The sequence below is a fragment of the Colius striatus genome, chromosome 19, assembly GCF_028858725.1.
Source record: "Colius striatus isolate bColStr4 chromosome 19, bColStr4.1.hap1, whole genome shotgun sequence".
Lineage (NCBI taxonomy): Eukaryota > Metazoa > Chordata > Aves > Coliiformes > Coliidae > Colius > Colius striatus.
In genome coordinates this window covers 10,886,331-10,911,850 of record NC_084777.1, presented here as the reverse complement: position 1 = coordinate 10,911,850, position 25,520 = coordinate 10,886,331, and the positions used below count along the sequence as shown (strand labels likewise).

At 51.8% G+C, this 25,520-nt stretch overlaps 1 protein-coding gene across 4 annotated transcripts in view; it reads right to left on the bottom strand.

Annotated features, from left to right (window-relative positions):
- The window catches only part of LOC104556171 (discoidin domain-containing receptor 2), a 61,933-nt gene extending 46,126 nt beyond the window's left edge, over nt 1–15,807 (bottom strand). For 2 of the 4 annotated variants that reach the window (XM_062011823.1, XM_062011827.1), the window contains exon 1: nt 15,682–15,807. The gene's annotated coding sequence lies outside the window, so the exon portion shown is untranslated. Of the gene's footprint in view, nt 1–15,029; nt 15,130–15,220; nt 15,274–15,681 lie in introns of those variants that run through there. The other 2 variants (XM_062011826.1, XM_062011824.1) reach the window with 2 other exon arrangements.
- Between the last annotated feature and the right edge of the window lie 9,713 nt (nt 15,808–25,520).

Sequence of the window (25,520 nt, the reverse complement as noted above, 5' to 3'; positions counted from 1 at the left end):
TGCACCTTCTGCTTTAACACAGCTGCCTGTGCTCACAGGAAACATCCCAGCAAGGGCATCACCACACCGGGCTCCTCACCATCCTCCACTAGCCTGTGACATCCACAGGGATAAGGTAAAAGGCAAAGACAGAACTAGTCATTTATTAATCAGTTCTAGACAATGGGGTTATTGCAACCAAAGAGCAGAGCTGGCACTTGCTCAGTCATTTGGACTTCCAGAGTCTCTCCTGGATGAGAGACCAGCAGTGAAAGGGGCTCAAAGCACGTTCATCACAACAGCTCACCCCACTTTGCTTGCCTTGGGCTGGGGTCTCACAGGAGGGAAGTTCACCACTGCAGCTGTCAGACAGCTGTGTGACATTGCACCCATTTCCTTTTCACTTAAAAACAGACACAGAAAGAAAGCACAAAACAACACCAGAATGATGCATGTGGGGGGAGGTAATGACCAAGGGTGACAGTGGGAACCTCATACAGCAGGTGACGTTGCTACAGTTCCAATGGTGGCAGGACCACGGCAGATGGAGCAACAGGAGCCACCAACGTGGCCACGGGGACCAGCAGGCTGTGGGCACCCTAGGGAGACCACCACCACCCTCATAGGGCCCAACCACAGCAGCAGAGCCCTGCAAAGCCCTTCCACCTCCAGCTCCACACCTTCCTGGGGCCACAGCAGCGCTGCTGGGGTGGGAGGCAGATGCCAGGGTTGTGCAGGAGTGACACTCACTGGGGCTCCACAGCAGGAGGCTGAGATATGGGGACAGCAGCACTTCAGCCCATTCTTCAAAGACTCCCATATGCTACACCAGGATTCGAGGAGGAATCACAGCAGGGAATCAACAGAAGCAGCAGGTATTTTGGTTATTCAAAAGACAAAAAAGGAAGCAGACATGAACCTCACTGGGCCTACCCTAAGACTCATACAGCCATGAGCTTAGACATGGTCATATGTGCAGTCAGATGCCTCCTGCTCTCATCTTCTTCCCTGCTGCCTTAGCCCACCTCAGCCACACAATCCACCTGGTACCAAGGACAGAAAACACTTACTTTCCCCTCCTCCCTTGGGTATTTTTTCCATGTTTGAATGTGTTAATCAGCTCAGAGGCACAGGATAATCCCTGAGGCTCACACATGGTTGAGAAACATACAACCAGTAGTGGCAAGGTGGAGGTGGAAGGATATGACACCTCTTCCTGCTCTGCTCCAAGAGTGTGTTACTGATTCAGGTAACACAAGGCACTCTCCTGCCAAAATAAGGATGCCTGCCCTGTCAGCATAGTGATGCACAGAGACCAAGCTGGAGACAGGCCCTTGGAGTAAGCTGGGAGCAAAACAGTTCCCTTTGGAGGACACAGGGCAGTTTGTGACAGAAGGCACCTCTGGAACAGGGAGTCTGGGAGGGACATCAATAAAAGCATCAAAGCAGATGCACATCACAGAAACAACAGTAAGGGACTAGAGGCCAGTCCCTGTTCCCCCACAGCATCAGGAAGAACAACAGTCCAACTTGCAGACAAATTCAAGAGCTCCCTTCCCTGGGCAAGGACAGTGCTGTGGAGTCACAAAGCACTGCTGGAAAAGTGCTGATCTTGCAGACAGACTCACTGTTGCCTCCAGCACTTCAACACAGAAATAAGCTCTCTGCTGGATGCCCTCTGAAATGTAACTCCATCCCAGCTATACATTCACTCATAGACCTAGGGCTAAAGCAAGGCAGAAAACTGCCCTTTCCTTCACTGGCATGAGCCCAGATATGCACAATAACAGATCCCACTCAGAGCTATTACAAACTGAAGTACTTCAGAGAGGTTTTTGCATCTCAATATGCAGAGGGAGCATACTTCTGCCATAGCATCATCGGTTCTCAAACTGTGTATTTGAGAGACTTCCTAATGACCTCACAGCAGCACATGTGACCAGTAAGTCATCATCTCAAAGGACCAGAAATAACATCAACAGACCCTGTTTTGGTTTTGCACAGAACAGCTTTCTGCAGCACTAGCAGGTTTCCAAATGGTGTGGGAGCAGAACCAGCTCAGGCCAGGGCTGGCTGTTTTATAGCTTCTCCAACAGATTGTGTTTGGCTTGGGAAAAGATCAGTCCAATAAACAGATGAAGACCCATTAGCAGATACTAAATTCCATATACTAATTTAGACACAAAAGCTTGTTTATGCCAACACAGGACAATTTGGCCTCTTTAAGGTGCCTATTTGGTATCATGAACCCCACAAGTATTCCAAAAGCATTCTAAGAAGGGATAAGAGTTGGTCTCACAAAATGCTGCCTTGAAAGTGTTTCAACAGCCCTAAACACTGGCTTTTTTTTCCTTCCAGTGTTTAAAAACAACCCCCTGTGCTGAGCAGCACAGCAGAAATCTGGAATTCATGGGTGATGGACTGGTGAGCTGTTTGCAGAGGGCATCAAGGTGCCTTGGGCATGAAGTTGTTCTCCACTGCCTGATGGGGGGCACTGGGAGAGGTAAATAACCACTATCAATGGGCATGTTGACATTAAGTTGAAGGCAAGTAGACAAACAGCTCAGGACAGACTGATGGCCTTGAACACATGAGCAGATTCTTCCTGTGTACCAAGCACATGGCTCTTGAAGAAAAGCTACACAACCTTAACATCTGCAATGGGATTGAGAGACATGCACCAGCCCTGTGACCGGTGGCCAGAGAACTGCCCCAGTTACCAACAGCAAGATGGAGACACACATGCAAGTGACAATAAGGAAAACACAAGTTAGAACAGTGCCTGAGAAAGCTTTTCCTGACAGGCTTGTCCTGTACCACCAGATCACCTGACTTTCTGCAGTGGCTCTGCTGCATGGTCCTGGTGCTGCTTGCCTTCCAGTCACCTCATCTAGCCCAGCTACCTCTGCCTGCCTTTATCTGAGAAGGCCACAGCAGATCTCCAGCATCCCAGTAAGCACCAGTGTCTTATCAGACAGCACCAGGACGTGACCTTAGTGGCCTTTGGTTAAGCAAGGGCAAAGGAGCTGAAGAGCAAAGGCAGTCCAACTACAGACACTGGACCTGTGCAACACTCAAGCTTTTTCTTCTTCCAGTGAGAAGTGGTGAAAGCCAGCTCCTGCCTTCACCTTTCCAGGAACCTGTGATGCAACACAGAAGCCTGCTGTGAAAGTGCTCTGTTTACATCCCACAGCCCCCTCCTGTCCTTACCCGCAGTGTAAGAGCACAACCACTCCCACTCTACCCCAGCTGAAGCATCTCTCAGCCTAGCTCTGCTGGTATCATCCTTCCCCTGCAAAGAAATCCACTGCCAGCCATAAACCTGGGAGAAGGGAAGCAGTGCAGAGCTTGGCATGGTGGGGAAGGCAAGTTTGGGATGTGTGTGTGACATCCTTTGAGAAATACTGACAAACCACCCTTACATACAAGGTGCTGACTAGAGTTACTCTGCTGTAACAGAAGGTGGCTCAGCTGACAAGATACAGCATGTGATGGCACATACAGATACCTGACGTGGGACAAAGCCCTGGTGTAAGACACAATGGGGCACAAGGAGAGCACTCACCCCCCACTACAGCCCACTCATCCCATGCTGAGGAAGCCTTTCCTGCTCTGAAGAAAGATGAGTCCTCACCAGGACAAATACAACAGCAGTTTGGTCTCCTTTGTAGCTCAGTGATTTCTTACATCACACACAATAAAAAGCACAACCTCTGCTCCAGCCAGGGGACAGATCTATCTTGTGCCCCTAACAGACAGAAGTTCTGCAGCTGAGCCAAGCTGATTGTATCTGGACACACAGGCAAGTGCTCAGTGAAGCCCTGTCCTGCTGGGACAGGGGAGCAGAGGAGGTTTCAGCACTGCTTTGTCACTGCAGCTCCCTCACTTGGGGATGAGAATGGCTGGGATGGTGGCAATGGAGGAAAACAACAACTCCCCAACCCTGAAAATCTCCCAGAGCTTTAATACCACCAGGAAAGCTCCAAACAGAAGGAGTCTCCCACTTGCCCATTCTTTTAAGCAACATGGTCTCCAGCAGCTACATCATGGGCTGCCTCAAAGGTGGGGATGAGAAGAGAGAGAAGGAGAGTAGCACTTTTATCCCCAGGTCACAACAAGGGGAGTGAGATCAATCTAACTTTAGTTGTAATAATGACAAAGCCCCAGTGAACATATCATCCAGACAAGGAGTCAACTCCTGGCACAGAGCAGCACTCAGCAAGGACACACTTGTAAACACTCTCCCTGGTCATCATTGCTGACACAATTGTAAGAAAGGGACAAAGAAAACCATTAGCTGCAAACAGACATCCCTCCCTATCCCTGGACACCGTGACCAGCCCAAGCAGACGTGTCCAGCCTCCCTGCCCTGCTCTCCTCTGCAAGGACTGCAGATTAGAATCACTGCTGCTCCACAGAAGGGCTCAATTCCCATGTGCCTCTGCTCTGGGCTTTTGACACCTGGAAGCACTTGATGTATTCAGCAGGCACAAGGGCTGTTTCAAAGCTGACCTTTCTTCTTGAAGCACTAGATATTATCTAATGTCCTGAGCATTGTCCTTCTGGTGTTTCTCACCCACCCCTGCAGCAGGACAGTTCTTTCTGCCCTCTGCCCATGCAAGGAAGTTGGTGTAAGGGGAGTTCTGACAAGCAGAGCTGCACAGATCCCTGCACTGCTGGGGACCAAGCCCTACCTCACCTGCAGTGATATGTCCTCAAATCTGTTCCTCTCTCCCAGAAGTTTCCCAGGTGAATGTGTCTTGCCATATTTCACCCCAAGAACTACCTGCTGTGTGGGGACCTGAGGAGACCAAGGCCTGAGTATTAATTACAAACCTAGCTCAGAGAAAGCTAATCAGCTTCCTTCACTGCAGATTTTACTCCAGAGACACAAAGGATACGAGCAGAAAGCCAAAGCTGGCCATAAGCTTCAGCAAGAAGGAACAAACAGCACATGGGACATGCACATGCACTAGCAGTTCTGTTCTCAGCAAGGGACACAGAACCAACTGAACCACCAAAGAGACAGAGCTCTGGCAGCAATGTCACTACAGCCCCTGCAAAAGTAGGTGGTGCATGGGAGAAGTGGTGGTAAAAGCCAAAGTGATGTCAGCCAAAGCAGCCTGGAGCTGACATCCTTGAAGCCCTGTACAGCTGTTGGCTCCAGGACCCTCCAGCCATCCGACCCCAAAGCTGACCTGTGCCCTTTGGTCTGAAGGCAGCATGCAGAGAGCAGCTGCCAACAGGAGTCACCACATTTCTGCAATTCCTTCAGCAGGGACTGCCACCTTCAAATAACCACAAGACTGCAGAAGCTCCTGCTCCCAGCCCTTTTCACTAGCTTTGGCATGGAAACAAAAGGCAGGAGCATGCTCCAGGGTGTGCAGTTGAGACAGGCAGTGTACCCCCTGCACAGCACCAGTAAGAATTCATGCCCCATCTAAGGACATTGCTGCTTGCTCCACACCACAATGACTGGTTTGCACTCTAAGAGGAATACATTGTGAACCTCCAGAGCAGAAGGCAGTGCCAAGCAGCAATCACAACCAGCCCACAGCAGCTCTCATTTTCAGTGCCAGTGAACCATGCACATAGTTTCTGAATCTCCCATTACATGAGGGATGCAGAATCCAGGGATGCAGCCAGATTTGAGTCTAGCAACAAGGTGTTGCCTAGGGAAGCTTCCACCTCCTCAGCAGCTCCCTGCATCTCAGCCATTTCCTTCCAAGCAAGGCCTCCTGGCCTAAGTCAGCATCAGGGTGTTGCAATCCAGAGTTTTGTCTGAAGAAATCCAGCCCAGCCCAGCCACAGCAGCAGGCCTCTGGTCTGGCCTATGTGCCATTCATGGACACCCACTGTGTCCAGGAGCTTGCAGGATTTCTGAAGGCAACTTTACTTCTCAGTTGCACAGAGCTGTTCTGCTGCCATTAATACTCAGCCTCATGGTTGGCAACTTGGATGTGCACTCCAGTAGGCACCCTCAGCTCATGACCTACTGTAGTTTCTCTGAAAGAAATGCAGCAGGCTCTGGGGAAAAGCCTCTCCTCCCATTGCAAGGGGCTGAGGAGGGTAGATAAAAGGCAATTGCATGCCTTGTGTATGTGTGGCCTCAGCATACAGCTGCCAGCACCCATCCCACACCCTGCCCCAGGCAGAGGATGCTCATCCTGCAGCTCCTGACAGCACAGCTGTATCTGGGCAAACACCACAGCTAACACCCAGGGGAAAAACACCCATGTGCCAATTCCAACACTAAGACATGTCCTGTAAGCACTACTTCAATGATAGGAAAAGGGGCAAAAGGTATAAACTGGAACGTGAGAGGTTGCAAAGCAACACAAGGAAGAATTTGTTCCCTGTTGAGGTGAGGGAGCCCTGGCAGGGGCTGCCCAGATGGGCTGTGGAGGCTCCTTCTCTGGAGACATCCCAACCCAGCTGGATGAGTCCCTGTGTGCCCTGCTCTAGGTGGTGCTGCTCTGGCAGGGATGAGCTTTGCAGGTCCCTTCCAGCCCTTGAGATTCTGTGATTCACCTGTAAAACCCTGAGCAAATATGGAATCCACCTGATGGGATCCCTGCCTGTTCCTGCAGAAACAGCACTAGGCCCTGCTCATATTTCCCATGCTAGCATGAAAAAGACAGAAGGATTGGGATCCATTCCACATTACAGTATTAGCCCTACTGGGACATTTCCCAACAGTTCACTTAAATGTTTTTAAACCTGCAGAATGAGGTAATCCAACCCTAAATGTACAACCCACACTATAAGGTTGGTCACTAGGTACAACCCAAGCAAAAGCAAACAAAAGCTGATCCGGCATGGTACGCTGCTCCATCCCTGGACATTTTCAAGACTTGGCCAGACAGAGCCAGGGCTGAGCTGATCACATGCTGGAGAAAGTCCCACTTCAAGCAGGAAGTCAGGCTGAAGCCCTCCAGATGTCCTTTCCAACCAGTACTTCCATCATTCTGTGATAGCAAATGAGAAGAGGCAGAATAATCTTTGCCAAGAGTTGTACGAAAGGCACATCAAGTTTTTCTGCAGAGATCTTTCTAGACTCTGTGAAAAGCCTGGTTAGCAGAGATGGCAGCACTGACACAACCAGGGCTAATTCTGTACTGGCAGGGATACTGGAGTACCAGTACCCATGCCTCAATGTACTGCATGGGACTCAAACAGGGTCAGTATATTGCATCAGACTGTCCTTGCACAAATTAACCCCCACCAACCATAACAGCTTTCTGTTTGGCATTGAACTCCAGCTATGCATTCAAATACAAAAGCCTGCAATTACTCCAAGAATATAGGTTAAAAACAAGACAGCAAATAACTCTCAAGACATTAGAAGCAACTAGAAAAATCATTTCCCGCTCTAGTCTTTACTCTAGGGAGGTCTCAGAAGCACTGCTGCTATTTGGTGTCCTTCCAGTGCTGGGAGGAGGCCAAAAAATGCTGCAGCAGAGACTGAACCACATCTAATCACTGGTGGGTTCAGTTCTTGGGAAGAAAGCAGCATGTCTACATGAGCTGCTCTGTGTGGAGGGTGATGGGAAGCAGTAGCAGACATCAAGATGAAAGAGGGTCACTGATCACCAGAGAAGCTGGCATCAGTGCTGTTCTTCCCAGCTGTGTGCCCAGGGCACTGCCAGGACCAATGCATGGTATTGGCACAAAGCCCTGGCCACCAAAGCTCATTTTCTCAGAGCAAAGTCCATATAAGTTGTTCTAAAACATGGAAGTAAAGTTAAGGTTACTGCTAGCTTATGTGTAGATGGATGGATGGCATCAAACTGATGGAAAGAGGAAAGACACTTTGGGAAGCTGGGTTATTTCAATAGTATCTATCACAAACCAGACAAATGCAAAACACAAGCACTTAAAAACAAAGTCCATGGGATTTACTTACAGCTTTGGAACCCCTGACCAGGGAAACAGCGAGGGAGCTGCCTGCATGGTTAGCTCTGCTAGCCTGCTGATTTGGTATCTTCAGCAGCTGAATCACAGCACACACAGCCAAGACCTCATCCCAAACAATAACATGGTGTTGGGAGGCTCGTACTGCACATGTTCTCACAAGCACCCCCAGCTCAGCTCCACTAGAAACACAGAAGTGAAAGATAAACATTCCGGGGCGATCGCGTTACCCAGCACAAAGATGTGACAGCTCGTCAGGAACAGCACAAACGGCCTGAGCTGAGTGGAAAAGGCTCATTCTAGGCTGACATTCATACTGGAGAACACTGGTACTCCAGCTATTTCTGCTCTTGGGTTTGGTTTGAGGGTTTTTTTCTGCTTTTTGACAGGCAGAAGCAAATGAGCACAAGTGAAATAACAGCAGGAACAGAGATGGACAACAAAACCTGACACTCAGCTAGCACGGATCTCCCTAAGACAACTCTGATACCACCACCAAATGGTAAATGCCACCAAAAACATGGCCAGATCCTCATCCTTCAAGAAAAAGAGTTGCAAACACAGCATACTCTGCAGGCTCTGTGTATTTGCTCCTTCATTGCTGATGGGTGGGATGTTTTTACACCTTAAATGCTATTCCCAGAGAAACTGAACTCACTTCTCATTTTCAGTGCATAAATTCATCTGGTTGGAAGAAAATACCCCACCCTATTCTTCTGGCCTCCAAATTGCAGCTGGCAGACTCGGGACACAGGACAGTCCTGGTGACAAAACACAACTGTTTACTTTGTCTGTTCCTCCTCTTGTGCTCTGCCCTCTCCCCCGTCCTCCAAAAGCACACAGAAGCCGATTATCTGCCTAATATCTTGACAGGACCTGACTTGCTTCAGGTTTATTAGGCACTGGAGCTCTGCACTGCAGAGCTCTGCAGACAGATTTGGGCACAGTACCCAAACATCAAGAAAGGAAAGTCAAATGAGGTCAGGAGAGCATCATCCACGCCGGGAGCCCTTCCAAGCAAACACCCAGAGAGCTGCTGCATGAGGAGCGGACAGGCCCCACATCCAAACTTTGGAACAACTCCACCCAGCTTAATTCCTTGCTCATGCATTCTGTAAGCATTAGTTTTGAGTGGGCTGGTGTTTCAACAGCTCCATACTTGAAGCTTCATGGACAAAACAAGGTTCAGGCAGCACTCTTCAGAGTACAGATCGTCACCTCCCCTGTGTGCACACCGCTCGACCCAGCCAGCAGCCCCGGGACGAACGTCGGCCCGTCTCCAGGTGGACAGACAGCCCAGCAGGATCTCATCCAGGAGCAGGGAGCAGCAAGAATGAGATGGTTGAGCTGCTAGGAAAAATATACAACCTCACTGCAAACCATCAGAGCAACAAGTGTTTTACCAGCCCTTTTCATTACAGGAAGGCTCCGGGGACTGGTCAGCGGTAAGGGCACGGAACCACAGTCACTTATGTGCACAACTGTTTTACCCAGGGAAGAAAAGAACATGACATAGAAAGCAGATATTTTACCTTGCATTATACTACATGCTCACAAATCCACCAAAAGAAACCTGATGAGCCTGAATATAGGTGTTCTCCAACTCTGGGTGCTTGATTTTTCTGCCTCTCTAAAACACACGGGTGAAGTCATGCGTTGCAAAGAGCTCCTGATTAACTCCCATGGAACAGACATGACAAGGGGAAAAACCAACAGCACCAAGCCCCTGCTCACCTGGAACATTTACTCTCAACTATTTGTTTCAGAAAGCAAGCTCCCAGGAGTGACCCACAGAATGAGATCCCCCTATAGGCAGAACATGGATGTGGAGCAGTAGGTTTTAACACACCTTGTGTTACGCATTCCTGCCTTGGAGCTGCACAAAACCTGGCAGATTTCAAGTTTGGGATTTGAAATGTTCCCCAGCCAGTCTCAGGCCAATTCTTTTAAGAGAGATTGGGAACAAGTGACTCCTGGGCTCCTGTTTCCATAATCAATATTAGCAAAATCACCCCACCCCCAGTCTGTTTCTGCATAACTAATGCCTTCTTGATTTGGAAAAAGCAATTTTAGGCAGAGATGCCAGGGCTGGCACCAGGAAGGTGCCATACTGCAGCCTGTGAGAACAGCTTGTACTTTAAAGCTCTTGGCAATAAGCATTTTTAGCTCACTCCCACTTGGGAACACCACCCAACAGCACCTTAAAGCAGCTTTGCTTAATTGTCAACATTCTGGAGTGATGGCTGTGATTTTGGAAGAGGAGGCCTGGTGAGGGCATCTTAACCCAGCTGCCCTCAAGAGAAATGGAAAACAGAATCCATTTTAGAGGGGCCAGAGATTGGTGGGCTCTTCTGCAGCAGAACATTAGCATCAAGTCCTCCCTGCTCAGAGTGTTCTCATGCATTAACAGAAAGAAAAATGTCATAAATTCTACATAAATTCCTTTGCTGAAGCCAGCAGAAAAACGTCTGGAATTAAGGCAGATGAGAGCCTTCCCTCACTTGGGCTAATCCCAACACCACACACACTAAGGAGAGAAACAGACCTGAAGGAAGATGAAATACTTCCTTGCTATCTTCTGCTGCTGTCCAAGCAACAGGACCCAGCACTTGAGAGCATCCCTTGGTAGTCTTTCCATCCACAAAGCTCTCCTAGGAGCACGAAGCTGCCCTGAAGACGGATGCTTTTGCAGTTTCTGGTGTTTTATACGTGCCATGAGGATGCTGGGCATGTGACTTGTGTGTTAAAACTTTCTGGCTCACCAGTCTAAGTTCAGATTCTTTCCCTGCAAAACACACTGCATGATCTCATCTGCAAGCAATCAGCCTGAGAAATCAGCTTGTTAAAGGAAGCTTCTAGGAAAGGAGAGATGTCTCTGGAGAGTTTGGGGGCCTATATAATTTTAACCAGTTTGTTAAACCCCAGCTGCTCGTCTCCCCATTGGGGTCACACAACCAAGAAACCATTTCTCCTCCCACACAGCTCCAGACTGCAGGACACTTTGCCAACACCTAACTGGAGCATCACATTTTCATTCTCCACAGCCTAGAAGCACTTACATTTTCCTGCAAACACATTTTAAGCAGGCACTGGAAGAGTGCAAGAACAAACTCAAAGCTGCAAAGTCAAGCAGCATCCATTAAACAGGCAACAATGGTGAAAAAGCTCTAGGTACATGTCAGCATTTCCCCACAGTTATCACCTGGGCCCTAGGCATGCACCTAAAGGAATAACCAGTTCAGCAGGAGCACTTCAGGGGAGTAAGGGAACCAAACATTAAGGTCCCTGGAAAGCCAGCATCACCCTGAGATGGTTTAAAGGGATATCACAGAATTTGACCCAAGTTTGTGGTGATGCTGCAGGAGCATCCTGAAGCCCTTTGCTGCTCCTCCCCGTGCTCCATCCCCACATGGCAACATCTTTTTCTTCCCAGTGAAGACCCTGGAGGAGCACAAGCACTGCAAAGCATGGGAAATGAAGTGCAGTGTTTCATTCCCAGATTACACTCTCTGTTGATCTCTGCAGGGCCAGCTGCATGTTGCTCCTTTAGAAGGAGCACTGTGGTGAGTAGAACAAGCAGCAGGACTCTAACCCTGCAAACTCAGCGATATTTGCATTCCCTGAGCTCTCAGAAGGACCCACTCTGACCCTGCCTTTCTCCCATGCAAGCTGTCACAGCCTGCATTAGCTGCTCTCAACAGCATCTCCCAGGCAACACTTTCTCAGCTTCCCCTAGTTGGTCATTCAAGTACTTTGAAAGACTTTCCTTAAAATTCTTGCATAGAAATCAGTGTTTAATGTTCAACACAGAACACAAGAGGGAGGGGAAAAAACCCCAGCCTGTCTGTAACAAAAGAGGACTGAGCCCTTGGCTCTTCCCAGACGTGGATTATTCCAAGTGAAGTGATTATTCACCATTTCCAGCACCTATTTTCAGTTCAACTTGCAAAAGTAACTGTTATGAAACAAACAGAAGGAAGAAAAGGCCAGAATGGAAAGGCAACACACGTTTATTACACGAGAGCAGAGGATCAAGTTAACCACACTGGGTTCTCCCTCAGCTTGTGTCTTTACCAAAGTGACTTACAACATTTTAGAAAGATTACCTACACCTCAAGCCATAGTTCTTGAAGCTACTTGAGGGGTTGGACTAGATCACCTCTTAAAGGTCCCTTCCAACCCCTACCATTCTGTGAACTACAAGATTCAGTGTGAGAGACTTTGCCCTGTACAACGCAGGATGACAGAATCATGGTGAAACTGCTTTGGTCAGTGGTGGCAGCTTCTAGCTCCAAATGCAACCTGAACCTCCCAGCAATTTGCAATATTGCCCTGAAGAAGCTTTTTGCTCTCTGTGGTTTTAAGAAAGAGAAATGCAGAGCTCTGTTTGACTGCAAACCTTCAGGCTAAACGTTGTGAGAAAACGAGTCTCCTTCAAGCTTTTCACTAGCCAAGTTCCTAATTTCACCAGATTAAGAGCAGACACCCCCAAAACATATGTCCACTGCTAAAATAAAGGTACAGGACACTCATCCCCAAATCCCTGAGGAAAACAAACCTCAACATTCAAAGCATGGGAGGGGGGCAATATTGAAGGGCTCAGCTGGTGTCTCCTATGGTGCAGCTTCTCAACCAAATCATGAAGGGGAAGAAGATAAATCCTCTCCAGCTCTAGTTCCAACTCCTTTTAAAAATCAGTTTATAACCACTAAAATAAACACAGTAAAAACAACTTTGCAGTAACTGGGAACCTGCAAAAACAGCTGCAGTTTGAGAGCAGCCCGGGCAATGTCTGGCAAACACCAGCAGATACACAAGGTCCAAGGGGATGGCAGGACATATGGGGAATGAAACAGTAAATTTCACCCATGGGCTCATCCAGAGAATGCCTCAAGTTGATTTAGGCAGGGCATGGCAGACAGAAGCAGCTATCCTGTCTGTGCTGATTAGCCCTGTAGTGAGCATTTACTCCCTGTTAGATCTGCCTCTCTCCCAAATTCCTCCCTCCTCCTGGATGCCCCAGCCTCCCCTGTGCTCCAAACTGAGAGCATCCCAGCACACCTAGCTGCCACGAGGAGAGACTCAGCACAGCTGTACCATTCCCCAAGTACATCACCTGGGTGGGCTCTCTGCACAGTCTCCCAGTCAACAAGGACTCCAGGCCATTACTCATTAGCCAAAAAGCTTCCTCACAGAACACTGCTGATCCCTCCAGGGCACAGGCCCTTAAGGCAGCCAAACTCCCCAGGAACCAGCCACAGCAAAGGGAAGGCAGGGCAGGAAACACACCACAAGCACAGTACTCCCAGACACTACTTCTGGAACATCTTAACTGAAGTCACTTTAGGACATCTTCAGAAGAACAGCGAAGAGCAACCACAATAGATGGTGCAGAAGTGCAGCAGCAAGTAGCCCCTCTGAAGAAAAGCCACCCAGAATCTGGCTGTCATTTCACCTTTGGGCTCCAGCCCCAGTATTTGGACTCAGGGGGCTGCATGAAATTTTCTCCTCAATGACTTATTTAGAATTGGAAGATGCAAATCTCCCCTCACACGTTGTCCAAGGAGTTACCCTCAAGCCTGGATAGACAGCCACATGCTTTGAACATCTTTCACTGCAAAGTGGAGGGTTTTTCAGTCACTAAGTTCCAGTTGTTCTTGGCTTCCCATCCCTCACCACAGACCTGTGCTCTCTGTGGCCAGGCCTGTCACTGTGCAAAAAAACCAGCTCAGGAAAGATGTGACAAGTGTAAGTTTTCCTGGGCAGTGGATTGAATGAGATGAAAGCTCCTGGGAAAGGCAAGGAGCCAGTTCAGGGGGAGGAGGCGGGTCACCTGGGCAATTCCCAGGGAAGGAAAAGGGAAAAGCCTCAGGGTCTCACACGGATAGCTCCTGAAACTTTAAGCCACTGCAATTTCCAAACTGTAGCCTATGACCATCAAGCAGCCACAGCTCACTTGCCAACAGTAAAAGAAAGCTCACACCCCCCACATCTGCCCAGGGGACGAGCACACACCTGGGTAATAGATTTAAGTCTTCTTAAAACACAATTACTTTCCTCAATTATACACCAGAGGCCAGAACCCGCAGGCTGAGCAAGCCACGAGCAGCACGGTGGCTAATTCACAAGGGCTCCTTTTGATTTCCACAGCCCACATTACCCAGACAAACAGAGTCTGCAGACATCAGAGCCTCTCTAATGTTCTGGTCCACAGAGAGAAGGCAGGAACGGCTGATGGAAGGGAGGCAAGGCCTCTCTGCCCACACACTCCACTGCTGGAGCACTGCTGCAGGTTTTTTCAAGAGTTTAATGTTGCTTTTTTTCCCCCCCCTCTCAACTGAGTCAGTTGAAGAGAAAAAGAAGAGCTCGACGTTTTAAACTGAGGCCTCTCAAAACCTTGGTTTATCTTTCAACCTCAAAACAAGAGAAATACAAATGAAACAGTCTGAGTCACTCCATCCTACCTACTTTTCCCCAGAGCACAGCACCTTGAGGTCCAACTCCATCACTTTTTCTTTCCTTCCCTCCTCCCCTTTGGCTCACAAGGCTTCACTAGAAAAGTTAACATGAAATAGTCCCAGATTCTCATATTTGATCTTCTCCCAATCCTTTCCCCTTTAAAGAATATTTAGAAGTCAGACAGAGAACAGAAAGCCAGTGCAGCCAGCACAAAAAGGAGAAAGGAAGAAACACCAACGAATAAACCCCTGAAATATAGAGTATCAACCAGAAAAGGGCAAAATACAAGCTAAAAAAGCAAACTTTTCACACAGAGGTCAAGCTTAAGAGCTAAAAATGGAAAGCTTTAGCTTTAATAAAGGGGAAAACCCCAAATGAAACCATCAGCCAGCACGAGGGGCTAACTCCTGAGCTTGCAAGGAAAAGCATGATCTCAGGACACTGTTCTACACCAGAGCAGCAGAGTTTATTCCCTCCTGCCTGCTTACTCCTACCTCCACTCCCTCAGCAGCAAGAGAAGCTACCCAAAAGATGATCCAGCTGCAGGAAAGGAAAGAGAACAACAAAAAGTCGCCAAGTGCTCCCAGATGGCCAGTTCCTGCTCCGGGGAGGGGAGGGAGGGCGGGCAGTGGGCAGAGATGACCCGACACAGCACAGAAAGGCAAAACCTGTGTCACCTTCCACCTGCGAAGAAGCCCTGAAGCAGGAGCGGTGCTGGAGCCTTGCTCCTGGCGATGGCAGGCAAAAAGGCCTCACGAACAAAGTAAGTCCCGTTAGAGCTGCTGGCAGCGTTAATGAAAACGCTCCCTCGCTGCGCCTTACTGCCTCAAAACACCGAACTGTCCCGAGCGGCGCTCAACGAGCTTACGGGCACACGCGAGGGAGTGAAGCCAAGTGCCGCCAACTCCTGGCGGTAACTTCAACCGAGCACAAAAGGGGGTGGGGAGTCCCGGCTCTGCCTCAGCGGCCCGTCCCCAGCTCCGCCGAGCGCCCACAGCCCACCCTGGGCCGCGGGAGGCGGAGGCGGCCGGGCTGCAGGCGCCCAGGGCCCCCGCCGAGCCTCCCGGGCGCCCGTCCCGCACAACGCCCGGGGGGAGCCCAAAGCCGCGACGGCTGTAGCGAAAGGCGCCGCGGGCTCCCCCCGCACCTGCGCGGGCCGGCCCGCGGCGCCCGAGCGCGGGGCTGAAGCGCGGCGGCCCCGCCGGCCCCGGCCCCGCGCCGCCGGCCCGGCCCGCGGGCACCCGGCGGGGAGGAGCCGCCGCCCCGGGCAGCGCCTCCCCGGTGGCGGCGGCGACGGGCGGGGTGGGGCCGAGCGCGGCCCGAGCTTACCTGAGGCACCGAGCGGCGGCGGCGCGGCAGTACGACCCCCTTCCGGCCGCGGCGGGGGCGGGGGCGGCCGCGGCCGAGCCGCTCTTAAAGCGACAGCCCTGCGGCCGCCGGGGCGCTAGGCCGGTGGGGCGCGGCGAGCCCAAGCGAGCCGAGCCGATTCCCTCCTTCCCGCCCGCCCGCCGCTGCGGGGCCCGCCGGGCAGCGTCACTATGGCAACGCGGCACGGAGGGCGGGAGCCACGGCGGGGCCCGGGCGGCGGCCTGTGGTCAGCGCCGTGCCCTCCGTGTGCTCAGGGCTCCACCATGTCCCCGTGTGCTCAGGGCTCCACCATGTCCCTGTGCCCTCCATGTGTCTCAGGGCTCCACCATGGCCCTGTGCCTCCGTGTGCTCAGGGCTCCACCATGTCCCCGTGCCCTCTGTGTGCCTCAGGGCTCCACCATGTCCCTGTGACCTCTGTGTGCCTCAGGGCCTCGCCATGTCCCTGTGCCTCCCTGTGCTCAGGGCTCCACCATGTCCCCGTGTGCTCAGGGCTCCACCATGTCCCTGTGACCTCTGTGTGCCTCAGGGCCTCGCCATGTCCCCATGCCCTCATGTGCTCAGGGCTCCACCATGTCCCCGTGCCCTCTGTGTGCCTCAGGGCTCCACCATGTCCCTGTGCCCTCCATGTGCCTCAGGGCCTCGCCATGTCCCTGTGCCTCCCTGTGCTCAGGGCTCCACCATGTCCCCGTGTGCTCAGGGCTCCACCATGTCCCTGTGACCTCTGTGTGCCTCAGGGCCTCGCCATGTCCCTGTGCCTCCCTGTGCTCAGGGCTCCACCATGTCCCCGTGTGCTCAGGGCTCCACCATGTCCCTGTGACCTCTGTGTGCTCAGGGCTCCACCATGTCCTTGTGTGCCTCAGGGCTCCACCATGTCCCTGTGCCTCCATGTGCCTCAGGGCCTCGCCATGTCCCTGTGCCTCCCTGTGCTCAGGGCTCCACCATGTCCCCGTGTGCTCAGGGCTCCACCATGTCCCTGTGACCTCTGTGTGCCTCAGGGCTCCACCATGTCCCCGTGCCTTCTGTGTGCTCAGGGCTCCACCATATCCCTGTGTCCTCCATGTGCCCCAGGGCCCCACTATGTCCCCCAGTTCCCTATGTGCCTCAAGGCCGTGCCCACATGTCCTCGTGTGCCTCAGGGCTCCACCATGTCCCTGTGCCTCCGTGTGCCTCAGGGCTCCATCATGTCCCCGTGCCCTCTGTGTGCCTCAGGGCCTTGCAATGTCCCTGTGTCCTCCTTTTCCCCAGGGTCCCACTATGTCCCCCAGTTCCCTGTGTGCCTCAAGGCCATGCCCACATGTCCTCGTGTGCCTCAGGGCTACGCCATGTCCCTGTGTGCTGAGGGCTGAGTCCTATTTCTGTGTTGCCCAGGTAGCTCAGGGCTGTGTCCCCAGGGTATCCCAGGACCTCATTGTGACCTTGTGTCCCTCAGGGCTGAGCCATGTCCCCCGTGTGTTAGGGCCTCACCATGTTCCCACATGCCTCAGGGCTGTGCTGTGTCCCCATGTCCCCTCCAGTGTTCCTCGTGGCCCTGACACATTCCCAGGTTACCTCCTGTACCAAGGCTTTGCCATGTCCTGCTGTTCCCTTACGTACCTCAAGGTTGCTGCCATGTCCCTGAGCCACACTCCATTCCCCTTGCTCCCCAGTCCCTGCAGCCTACCCAGGCTCACTGCCACCTCCCCAAAGGAACCATCACTGTCCAGGTGCCAGCAGGTCCCTCCCAACGTCCCTCCCAGCAGGTCCCACCACCCCAAGCACCCTCCCAAAGCTGTGATGGCTCTCAGCATGTTGTGCCACGTGGCCTCCAGGGATGCACAGATGCTTTGTTACAAAGCCTCTCCCACAAAGCCTCTCTTTGACAAACTTGACACCATTTCAGCTGCTTCTGGTGATGATGTCAATGGAGATGGACCTTTCCCTGGGGCTGTCCACATACATGGCCATGAATAAGCCAAAGCAATGGCCAAAGGGAAACTCTCCTGAGTAGGAGAAAGGAAAGCAAGGAGAGCACTGCTTACCAGGGAGAAGGTGTGCTCAGAGGACACTTTCAAGACATCAAGTGAAAACAGAGCCAAGACATTAGAGTAGTAATCAGCTGGACAAAGCTCCACAGTCTCAGTGTGAAGCAGATGGACTTTGTGAAGGTGTTTTTTAAAAGAACAAAGCAAAGAATAGCAAAGAAAATTGCTCCTGGAAGCAGAAACACTGACTGTGAGACTAGTTCTGGGCTCCTTCCAGTCAAACTTTCTGTCTCCCACCAAGAATTTTCACTCCTTTATTGTAGTGTGAGGGAACACAAAGCAGTTTTCAGTTTCACAGCTTTCCAGTCTGTTGAGTGGCTCTCTCATGCTGTGAGGCAAGGGGAGGTACAGCCCCTGTCAGCACTACATTGCTCATTGATTGATTTCTTGTCATTTCCCCCTGAGTTCTGTCTTTTCAGGCTCCCCTTTTGCACACCTTCACTTGTGCAATGCAGTACTGCAGCATGTAATGTCTAGGTGGGACAGTGCAACGAAAGGATGGTGTGGTATTTTCCTCTTTATGCTCCTGACACAGCATCAGCCCAATTTAGAGTGAGCCAGAGGATGAAGGATGCACCTAACACAAGCAGTTGTGTTTGTTATTCCCATGGCACACCTCAGGGAGCAGCAGCAGTGCCCACACCTCGTAGTGCCAGCTCCTGGACAGTCAAAAAGCTGTCACAGAGCTTTCCCTGCTAGTGAGCTTGTGAAATACTGAGCAGCCCTATGTCAGCTCTGGATGGATGTGGGGACAGGGAGTCAATGCTCATGTTGTCTCTCAGGGAAAGACAACCAGAGGTGTCCCTTTAGGAGCATGTTTGAAGCGCTGCATCTCACAGTGTGCCTGTGAGACAACGTGCCTGGGCCTGTAGGACACATCTGTAATTCTACATTAAGCAGCTCCTGGGGACACTGCTGGGTACAGGAATGTGATCATGTGTTAACAACAAACTGCCAGAACAGACCCTGGCCTGGGTTTGGGGTCTCCTCACACTCCTCAGGGATAGTTTCAGGTAGGGAACACGGTGGGAATGTCCCAGGGGCTGCTCCCAGGACACATTTGGATGCTGTTTGCTTTAAAGGCCAAGAGATGTTACCAGCAGAAACGTGCTGGAGCAAAGGACTGGATGTGCAGTGGCAGGACAGGGGAGCTCTGGGGCAGCAGGATGGGATGGCCTGAGGAGACCTGGATAGGAAAGAGGTTGGATGGAAGGATGGTGTGAGGAGAGAAAGGGCTGGGGCTGTGTCATGGATCAGGAAGGCTCTGGAGTGCACAGAACAGAGAATTGGGAGCTCTGGAAGGAGCGAGACACAGGCTTTGGGGCTTTGGCCCATGGACTGCAGGTGGGAATGGAGGCCTCTGGGGCAATAGAGCTGTGGTGCAAAGGAGTCCTCCTGCAGAAAAGGCAGCTACCAGCAGGAGCCACAGCCCTGGCAGGGCTGGAGAGGCAGGTACAGGGCTGAGCCCTGGCACGTCTCAGCTACAGAGCTTGTCTGGATACGCTGCTCTGCTGACTGTGGTGCAGCACAGATGTTATCCTTCCAGGGCACTCCCAAAGCCATCCTGTAGGCTGCCTTGTCCCCTGTGAGCTCAGCTGGAGCTGCTGCACACATCTCTAAATCACCCCAACACCACAAGCCTGGGAGTAGCTGTAAGAAGGCTGGGCAAGGGTCAGCTGCATGGCAGCAGTGGTGGCACCGTGCTGGGAGTAGGGATGTGCACTCCTAGCAGTGTCCTTTGCTCCTCAGCCAGCCCTGTCCATGTCACATCATGCCACAAGCATGTGTTGCAGCAAACAGGACCATAACAGATAGGAGCAGGTCTGACCACAGCACCAAACACAGGACTTGATGCAACAGGCTGACTGCAGTGGTCCTTTTAATATTGAGCTCACCAGGTCTGAGATGACTTTGCAGTGGTTGTGTTATCTTAAGCTGTCAATATCTAGCTTGGAAGTTGGCCTCTGTTACTTCTGCATTACTGTGTACCTCAGCTCACCACCCTGAGCCCTGGAACACTCACCTGTATCAGACATGGTGCATCTCACCTGGGACAGACACAGGGGGGTTATATTGAAGGTCTCTGTATCTGTTTTGCTGGGTTATGCCACAGCATGCTACTTTGACAGATTCTGTCTTCCCACCACAGCAGCTCTCTGCAAGGCACTGACAGAATCCTCAGCAACTTCTTGTGGCTGTGCCTGTGGGGTTTTACAGTCGAGTGCCAAACGCTGCAGGCAGCTGGGTCCTGCTCAGAGACTGTCTCTGCTGCCCTCTCGTGATGCCTTTGAGGTGTGTTGGGCTTTGGGGAAGTTTACAATCAGCTGGGAAAGATTTCAGTACCAACAGCACCACTGCTGAGAGACAGCTTTTACTTTTCAACCACCTTTACAATTCCAGAACTGTACAGAACTCCACCTCAGGGACTCCCTGTGACTGCCTTCCCCTGCCCACACCTCTGAAGGGCTAATCACAGAATCATTGACTGCTTTGGGTTGGAAGGGACCTTAAAGCTCATCCAGTTGCATCCCCCTGCCATGGGCAGGGACACCTTCCACCAGCCCAGGTTGCTCCAAGCCCCATCCAAGCTGCCCTTGAACACTTGCAGGGATGGGGCAGCCACAGCCTCTCTGTGCAGCCTGTGCCAGGGCCTCAGCACCCTCACAGGGAACAGCTTCCTCCTGCTACCTCATCTGAATCTCCTCTTTCAGTTTGGAGCCATCACCCCTTGTCCTGTCACTCCAAGCCCTTCCAAAAGTCCCCCTCCAGCTTTCCTGTTGGCCTCTTCAGGCACTGCAGGCTGCTGTAAGGTCTCCTCAGAGCCTTCTCTTCTCCAGGCTGAACACCCCAACTCTCAGCCTGTCCCATAGGAGAGGGGCTCCAGCCCTTGGATCATCTTTGTGGCCTCCTCTGGACCCGCTCCAGCAGCTCCATGTCCTTCTTTTGCTGGAGGCCCCAGAGCTGGATGCAAAACTGCAGATGAGGTTTCATGAGAGCAGAGCAGAGGAGCAGAATCCCCTCCCTTGACCTGCTGCCCACGCTGCTCTGGCTGCAGCCCAGGCTACAGTTGGCCTTCTGGGCTGTGAGTGCACATTGCTGCCTCATTCAGCTTTTCATCAACAAACACCCCCAAGCCCTTTTCCCCAGGGCTGCCCTCAGTCACCCAGCCTGTATCATACCCCAGCTGCTCCTCACTTCAGACAGTCCCTGGCTGCACACAGACACATTGCTGGGTTTCCTGCTTTCACTACAAACCAAGTAGCTCAGTTCCATCAGGGATTTAGCTTTACCAGCTAGATTTTTTCCCAAGATGAGCAGGTATCTGATTGCCATGGGCTGCAGCTCCCTGTTCTCTGTTGTGGCCTGCAGTGCTGCACTTGGCTATTGCTCACCTCTTCTGCAGTGGCTGCATGTGTGATGCAGCTTCCTCCCAGCCCTGCACCACGTGCAGCTGCTTTAGGTCATTATGAAACAGCTGAGTTCTGCTCTTATCAGGGCCTGAGGAACTAATTGCTGCTGTCATGAAAAGACCTGCTTTCTGCAAAGCATTGTTGAGTGAACAGCTAGGTGAGGCAAACCAGCTGTCTGTCATCATTGATGTGGCATGGAAAAGATCTGAAGTAAGTCCCAGGCAAGTGTAAGAGGTTGGTGAGGGAGGTGCTGAGATCTCCCTGCTTGGAGGTTTTAAAAGCTGGGCTGGACACAGCCCTGAATAACCTGGAGAAAGCTGGAGGTTGTTCTGCAGGGTGAAAGGTTGGCCTGGAGACCCAAAGGCATAGTGTGGCCTTTTGGGATTGATCCTTATGGCAGAAAGTCCTGATCCATGAGATCCATCATGAGGCTGGAACATGGGCTGTGGCTTGGAGAAGCTTTCCCCAGGCCTGAGCTCCCAGACATGCTTTACACTGAGTGCTGGGGAAATCCTGGGCAGACTTACTGAGACATTGCTCAGAATGCCTAAATCAGGGCAGCTGAATCCCAGCCTCAGGGACTTGGTGATAAAAACAGCCCAGGAAATTCAATAAGCTCAAATTCTCCCCCACTGAAAATGCTGGGCTGTGCAGTAAGGAGCCATCAGCAGCTCCTTACAGTGAACACCATGGCCAGGAGCAAAAGCAGGTCCTGAGACAGGTTGGTTTATTCCTCACTCAGGCAGCCTGTGTCTGGGGAGCAGCAGCCCCACTCTGAGCTGCACCTTGCTATGCAGACCCCAGACACCATCACATCCACTCTGTCCCAAGAAGCTGCAGACACACTGCCTTGGCCATGTTTCATGCACAGAACCAGAGTGCTGCTGAACTCCCAGGAATCCCCTGATGGACATAGAAAGGGTAGAAGTGTTGCTCAGGAGGGACTGCTGGTGATGTCTGGTTTAAGCCTCTCCCTCAGCCAACCCTCTTTCCCACCATGCTTTCCCTTAGGGGCTTTTTCCCAGCTGATTTCTTAGCCTGGTGCTGGGGCTCCTGTTGTGTCCCACCTCATGCCTGACCCAGCTCTCTGCACCCTCTCCTCACACTGGGCACCAAAGTGTTGGTGTCCAGCTCCTGCTGTGGCTCTGACCCCACTGTTCTTGCTGATGGGGCAGTTTTATTTCCCCAGGCTGCTCAGCACTTTTCAGCATGTGCAGTCTTCCAGTCCCAGATGAACCACATGTGAAAGTGTGATCTTAGCAGTTTTATTCTGACAGTGTTGCAGAGGGAGAGAAGCACACACAGGACCTTTGCTCTCTCTTCACTTTGAAAGCTCAGCTTGGTTCCTTGTGAGAACTGACAGTAAATCACAGCATGCAAGTGGAGGCACTGAAAAAGTTATACATGAGTGACAAGAGTTACCACAGTACAAACCCCTCCCAGGAGTGTGAGTGCAATCCCTGCAGCCTTTTGTTACAGCTCTGGGAAACCCAGTCTCTAATCACAGCCATGAATGAACCAGCACAGCTCTTGCTGCAGCCCTGGGCCACCCCTGGCCCCGTGTCACCATCCAGAGTCCTTGTGTCCCTCCAGAGAGGTGCAGGAGTTCCCAGGCCACCTCTGCTGCAGATGGTGCTCCAGCAGCTGATGTCCAAGAGCAGGAGGACAGCTTCTCACACCCAGTTCAGTGCTCTGCAAGGGAGAAAGCGGTCAGGCATTGCCTGCAGAAGGTGTGTGGTTGTCTCCTTGCCTGTTGCAGCCCATCTGCTGTGACTTGCCTCAGAGGCTGCTGCCCAGAAATTGCTGAGAGAACGATTGCTGGGGCCTCCAAAATAGCTCTGTCTTCTCTGGAGCTGTTCCCTGCAGCCCTGAGCTGTGCAGGCCTGGGGGATGCTGGCACACAGAGTGGCTGCTCTCTAAGGCTTTCTCCCCCAGCCAGTCTCTCTTGGTCAGGACCCTCAGTGAGGACCTGCACGAGGATGACTCCAGCAAAGAAGAGCAGCCACCGCTTGGCTGGGTCTCTCTCCTGCCGTGGCAGGTATCGTCTCACCTGGGCTGGGTACAGCACCTTCCTGGCTTTCCTGCTTCGCTTTGCTGGAAGGGCTGGAGCTCTCCTGACAGCTGGGACAGCAACCAGCAGCCTGGACACACTTTCTGGCTTGTTTTTCAGCAGCTCTGTGCTGGAGAAAACCTTTCTTGCAGTGTAAGAGGCCATGTCCCCAGCAGCCTGCTGGGGCAGCTCTGAAAGCTGGGAGGGCTCTACAGAAATGTCTCTCTGTCCAAAGATGGATTCAACTCCAGAAAAGCAGCCTGCTGAAAGAAGAAACATTAGCACCAACCACAGCAGGTTTATTTGTTCTCCTTAGAGCAAAAACTGCAGAGCTCCAGAGCTGAACTCTTGCAGGGATTGATGCATCTTTCTGGGAAGCTCTTTGATTTCTCTCCCTCCTCCTACCTGTGCTATAAATACTTGCTTTGATGAGTGAAATCGGTGTTGGGAGGAGCTTGGCTGACACCAAGCACTCTGGAATGTCTCTGCCCCCAGACCAAGGATCTGCCCACGGGCTCTCTCAGCTAACAGGAGCAGAAGGGTGTGCTCCAAATTTCCATCCCCCCTAGTTCTCTTCATTGCAGCTGGCTACCACAAGACTTGGCCTCGAGATATTTCAGTGCTTTTGAGAGTGTGCCTGTCATTAAAACTCACCCATCTGCTCCAAAGAACAGAACCCAGTGTGCAGCCAGCCATGCTCTCATCCTCCTCCCCTGCCTTCCTGCCCCATCTGCCAGCAGCTCTGGCCTTGAGCTGGAAGGATGGAGGTGGGACACCTCAGTTTCTGTTATGACACTGTGCAATCTCAGCACTATGGCCCAGAAAAGAAGCAAGCTCAGCACTTGCTCTGGCAAGCTCCATCTCACGGATGCCCAGAAAAGGAAGAGAAAAAGCCCACACTCATCTTCAAATTCTTTGTGCTTTATGATGACTAAACAGAGCCTGAAAGGGCTGAGTGCCTCCAAACCTGCTGGAGACATCTCCAGCTCTCTGGGCTCTTTGGCATGAACTCAGCTGCAGTCCTTCATGTGTGTTTGTCAGCGTGGGGCACATCTGCACCAGGCAGGTGGGAATGAGAGAGGGACAGAAGTACAAAGGCCTTGGGCAGCCAGCTCTGTGTGGCTCATGTAGAGTCAAACATAACTTCATCTCACCTAAGTTTTCTTCCCAAGCCCCCACAAAGCAGCAGAGGGCAAAAAGTCAAATGCTAAGACAATTCTTTGATGCCTTCTCCTGCCCTTTGGGCTCTCTGCCGTTGTTTGCTTTCTGCTTTTGGGAAGAATCACATGTCTTTGCCTTTAAGTCACAAGACCTCACACTTCTGTGATGTGGAAGCTCTCAGTTTCCACTGGAAACCAAGTCTTAGGCAAAATCAATGTGGATCTACTCACAAAGTGACTAAAATGCCTGCAGGTCCATTTCTAGGCATGTACCACCCAGCACCTCCAAGGTGATGGGTCATTAATTCCTTGTGACAAACTGCCTGGGGCCTCTGCAATCACCCCTCATCCCCATTTAAACCAAGTCCTGGGGCCAGTGGCTCACCTCAAGACACTTGCTGCTGAAAAACTCCTTCCCTGGGGCAGTCTCTTACCCTGCCCAGATGAACACTTCAGCCTGAGACAAAGCCAGGGCTTAAAGAAAGAACTTTAGTGGTCTTTGGTCATCTTTTTTCTCCCCTACGAGGCAAAGTCCAGATGTCTGGGAGACAAGTTGCTGCTGGCCAAATCACCTACTCATTGGCAGCTCATGGCAAGGCAGCTCCTAAGATGTAGGGAAATGGCTCAAAAAGACTCTTGAGTCACCACCTCTCATGGAAGCTGGTCAGAGTGAGGGGCAATGGCTTGTCCCTTAACTCTGATGGCTAAAGCTGTGCTCCTTGCCAAGCCTCTGCCTCCCATGGCCAGGGCAGTATTGTCAGATGGTGCCTAAGTCATGTTCAGTGGTTTAAGAGGAGCATGCAGTAAGAAAGCAATTGCTGTGGATTGCTGCAGCTTTGCCCTGTGCTGTGTGAGCCCTCAGACCTGCCACAGGCCCAGCTCAGGTGAGTCAGGCTGGGGGTGAGTAATGGATTCTGCCACTCAGACCATGGGCACCAGGCCAGCTCAGCTCAGTTTGGAGGGGAAAGTACCCAGGGCAGCTGCCCAGGCTGGACACCAAAGACACCTGGACACCAAAGACATCTGGACACCAAATACATCTGGACACCAAAGACACCTGGACACCAAATACACCTGGACACCAAATACATCTGGACACCAAAGACACCTGGACACTAAATACACCTGGACACTAAATACACCTGGACACCAAACACAC